Source organism: Hyalella azteca, unplaced genomic scaffold, assembly GCF_000764305.2.
Source record: "Hyalella azteca isolate HAZT.00-mixed unplaced genomic scaffold, Hazt_2.0.2 contig13234, whole genome shotgun sequence".
Taxonomy (NCBI): Eukaryota; Metazoa; Arthropoda; class Malacostraca; order Amphipoda; family Hyalellidae; genus Hyalella; species Hyalella azteca.
The window spans coordinates 57,172-62,495 of NW_025943163.1; positions in this window are offsets into that span (position 1 = coordinate 57,172).

Below are 5,324 nucleotides of genomic sequence, written 5' to 3' on the forward strand. Positions count from 1 at the left end.
CTGACTCAGCTGATGGTGAGCACCAGCGTGATTATGTGCTGCTATTGTGATACAATTGTGAACTGACTCAGCTGATGGTGAGCACCAGCGTGATTATGTGCTGCTATTGTGATACAATTGTGAACTGACTCAGCTGATGGTGAGCACCAGCGTGATTATGTGCTGCTATTGTGATACAATTGTGACCTGACTCAGCTGATGGTGAGCACCAGCGTGATTATGTGCTGCTATTGTGATACGATAGTGAATTGACTCAGCTGATGGATGAGCTTATCAATAACTTAAATGAACTGTTGAGAAATTTGTAAGGAATAAAATTAATCGTTAATTTTCAAGTCGATTCGGAAATGATTTTCTCTAAATCGAAAAATTAATTTCATGTTTAAATATATTCACCATGTATTCTTCGCATAATCGAATGGCAATAATTATGTACTTATGGTCTACTATCAATTTTCTGCAGGTCAATGATTTTTATTTTAAAGTTTAAACAACCTAATCTCAGATAAAGGTTTGAACATCTTCATATGATTTCTCTTCTAACGGTCATTCAATTCATCATTTTCATACAATTTGACATCAACATAAAAATTTATTCTCTATTTAATGAGTGTCCAGTAACTATTCACATAAAATGTTCACACGATAGACATTTGAAAGATTTGAACACTAATAATATCTAACCCGTCGTAACTCTGGCAGCCGTGCCCAAGGAAAACCTGTATTGGGAATTGGGTCACCATTTGAGGCATATCTCTGCTCTCTCTTTGCATCTCAATACATGAGTAAACCAAACTGTGATTGTGATTTTCAATAGTTAAAGCGAATATTTATAATACCATTCACAATTACTTATCGTTATCGATTAGCTAACGTACCCGAACATAAACCTTAGCTGGCAACTCTCGCGGGGTTTTGTGCCGTGCAGGAGAACGCAATGACAACAATGACAAGGGTTATTTACAGAACATTTACATGTTGTTAATGAACCGCTTCATTATTTGTTAAACTCAATAATGTTCCAAACAAGATTTTGATTCAGCGACTGAAAATAGTATGAACAATGCAATATCCACAATGAAAAGTATGAGCATGCTATCAACGTTGTCAATTTTGCAGTTTGCGGTCTGTTTGCAACAAGTGTTCGGTGGTTGCACATGCACTCATACGCTACGGTCATTATTGATATGCATTGTATGACTTCTTATAGTTTGTTTTTAAACCTTGCCTTATATTGCACGGGACGAATATTCAACGTAGAACTTCCGCATGCTTCCCATTATGCTCTCTATTTCTGACATTAATTTCAAACATTCGCCACCGCAAAGCACACAGGTCTAACACCTGAGACGGTTCGTACGACACTGAGGTCTGAGACTGACTGACTGAGAGGCTGGCTGGGCTGCCACACCGCTGCCTGCGTGTTGACCGCTTTTTTCTGCTCCTTTTTTGTCCGCAGTATAACTTTTCTCATCCTACATTGTTAAAAGCATCTTCATTTGTGTACAAATTGCTCACTATCATGCAACACGTACAGAAAAACATTCGCCCGTCAACTATTAGTGTTTTAATCCATGACTCAACTTACAGCTTACTTTTTCACGAAGTTTAACCTCTCCAACCCGACAAAGCATAGTAAGCGTCAAGGCGACTTGAAACCTATATTAGAAATACACGTAAACTTAACTTGCAACAAACAATATATTGCACCACGATCTGGTAAATTATTAAAATTAACACAAAGTTAGGTACAAGCGATCCGCTACACTAATACGAGAGCAACACAGAGAGTAGAATAAATTTTACAATGAAAAATGCAAAAAGGCAGAAAATAAAATCTATCGAATATAATTGAAAGATTAAATTTAAACGCTATTTCGTCATGAAAATTAGTAAGGTTATTCTCATTTGGTGGTTCGCTCGGTTTCACATCAAACGCTTGCCCCTCAATTTGTCGCCAGTTTAGTTTAAAGAGTTTAAAAGCACAAGTTTAAATCCGAAATACTGAGACATTTCCTGAAACATATTTCAAATGTTCGTCAATATACCCCAGCAAATTATTCATAATGCTAATCAATATACAACAGCAACATTTTCAATTCAAAAATAATAATAAGAATTTGTGTAGAAAGTAAAAATTTTCATCTAAGAGGTTATAATACTAATCTGTGTTTTTAATCAACGATTAGCTAATGAATCAGATGATGAGACGAGTGCTTACACTTCAAATATAAGCCCAAAGCTGCATTAATGGCAAGATTTTGCACTTTTTTAATTAAAACAGACTGCTGAAAATGATTCGATATCTATTTCTCAGAACATACATCATTACTATTATCAAATGAAGTGAACTCATAGTTCCAAACTCATAGTTTAAAACATTTATCGCGATGTTGTTATTGATATTGTTATTCAATATTGTTCAAATTCAACCAAATACTCCTTTATTAAAACAAATAAACTGTAGTAATGGGTGTATGTATAATTCTTATTTATTACATTGAATACTCACAATGTAAACGATAACGTGTCTAAATATGAGTATATTTTTAATAGTTTCTTTCATCGTTTTCTCACAATAAATATTAGTCTTTCCAAAGTTGCTGAGTTTTCTTCACTTTTAAGTGCGCACTGAGAAGATAGAACTCTAAGCCGCGGCTACAAGAACCAGCTTTGGAATAAAAGTCCAAGAATTTAGTTGGCACGTGGAGGAACCTCGAACACAACCAATCGTAGAAGCGCATGGAGGGCGTTGTCACCAACCATCCGCTGTTTGTTTATGGTTGCCATCGTGATCTATTGGTGCACCGCTATGGTTCTCAGGCCACCGCGCATTTGCCGCGGGGCGTTCAGCAGAAACGGTGACGTTACCGGGCACCTCTGACTTAACCTGATTGTACACAAGTACGTGATTGGTACTTGTGATTGGTAATCACAAGTACGTGAATAAATCTTGTGTACAGTCAATCGGTACAATCAGTACTGATTGTACACAAGTACGTGATTGCATGGTAACCTGCAACGTAGGTTACCAATCAGGCGTGTTTTGAATACCCCGTTTAGTTCACTTGCGACTCTGGTAAAACTTGCTATGTTTACCTGCCACTATGGTTGCTCCAACAGGCCGAGTTTCTGTACTGAACGATGTTAACTTGTTACGATTTCCCGTTACTCTGGTATTATCTGCAGCTGTAGCCAGTCGGGTTAACCTGCTTCTGGTCAAACAAAACATTCCTTGCACAATATTCTAAAGATGTCAATAAGAGTGAACTTTGCGTGAATTTAATTTTTTTAGTATTGAAAACAACTAAATATATTCAAAGTTAATCCAGTTAAAAACACGTCACTTGAAATTAATTATTAAATTTAAAGATTGAATTATTAATTCACGCACATGTTTCTTTCATCGCCTCACATTTAGAATATTAATAACGTTTATTGTTACCATTGCATACTAATGATAACAACTATTTAATGTCTGTATGTTGGTTTGGTGTCCCAGCACCGCAGACATCACCGAATCTTACTCTCACATCCACTGAAAAATATTGACGTCATTAGGTGGTCATGCGTCGCAATTGTATCAGTGATACCGTGCATGAATCTGGTGGCATCATTTATAAAAACTTCCATTTAATGCTCATGAATTTAGTTTAAAAATATCATGGTGGTAGAAAGACGATAGTTTTTCGCCGGGCGAAGATCAAATTGAACGTCGCTAAGTTGTCGAGTGATGAGATTGAAAATATTTAGAGTTTTCTCGAGCGCAAATCCAGAGTAAATATTGTACATGNGCTGAGTGTGGTGTGTGATGTGCTGAGTGTGGTGAATGTGGGTGATGAGTGTGTGATGTGGTCGACTTCAGCACTCACTTGCAGGCCCTTGGCCGTGGTTTTGAAATACGAAATGTACGCCTAAATTTGATGACCAAAATTCAACTGAAATTTCGTTAAAGTGAAGAATTAAGATTTGGGCAAGATTATTCGTGTTAGCTAAACTTTATATTTATTTGTGTATGTTAAACTTCTAATCTCACTTAAATAGAATAATCGCTCTATCTTCATAATTGATGATATGCTTGACGTGAATGCAGCTTTTTCGTTAATATATATATTTTTTAATGCTAGCGATTTATTTATTGACAGATTAAATTATGTGAAGCAAGACTTACTTTTACATCATTAACACAACGTTTAATAAAATTACAAAAAATTAAAAAATATTTTCATGAGCGTGCCACCTCTTTGTGAAGAACATGTATGATTCGAGTTCATACGTAGAGCTCCTAAAAACTTTCTCCGAAAGATGATTCAATTCTTAACCTCTCTCTGAATTCAGACACAATTCCTCGTCTCCATGAAAAACCTAAGCAATTATTATAAATTAAAGGCATTCCGCATTTATGAGCCCTTGTAAGTGAAAACGATGGTTATTTCTCTTTATCGTTTTAAATAATCTATGTTCATTGCCGGTCTTATTTAAATGCTGGTATAACTCTCTTGTATTCTGGTAGTAATAACTTGTATTCTGGTACAACTTATTCATATTCTGGTACTATTCTCTAGTACTCTGGTAGTACTAACTTGTATTCTGGTACTACTCTCTTGTATTCTGGCACTACCAAGTTCCATTAATTTCTACAGGTCACGCTAGTACGTGGCGTGTAGTGATGCAATTTCAGGCCCCTAAAAGTTTTGGCACTCAATATCCTTTTATAACTTCGCAGAGCAGCGATAGTAATTAGGGGTCGTACCATAAAAAGTTTTTTTCGTCTGTGATAGGTAGGTTGAGCTTGTGATACCGTCAGTTATTGGCTAACGGAGTTACGAACTCTGAACTATTCTTGATAGTTCGGCTCATGTTGGTGCTCGCTTGTTAACATGTAATTCACTGCAGACGAACTTGAGTCGATTTAGGTCTCACTTGAAGTTAGGAAAACAAATACTTCACTTCTTGTGTTGTGTTGAAAAGTGCTAACACGCGCTGAATGTCGAGCATCATAGTGTCCCTCATTATTCAGTCATTCCTTAACATCAACAATTATTCCAGAGGTTAAAGACCCGATTTGCTCCGTCAATCACAATTTAATTTAAAAAAATATAAGCTTAACATATAAATTAGAATGGCGAATGCTGGACCAGTTTTTCCTCAACACATTTCAAGTCAACTATCATAACTATTCAGATTTAATAGTCGCTAGCATTTTATTTGGCCTTGTTTTATACAGATTGCTGCCTGCTTAGATTTTTCGTCTCGTTTTGCTCATTTGGTGCGCACACCAAATTTGTTCACCCACGCTGCCCAACAGAGTATCAACAAACTCT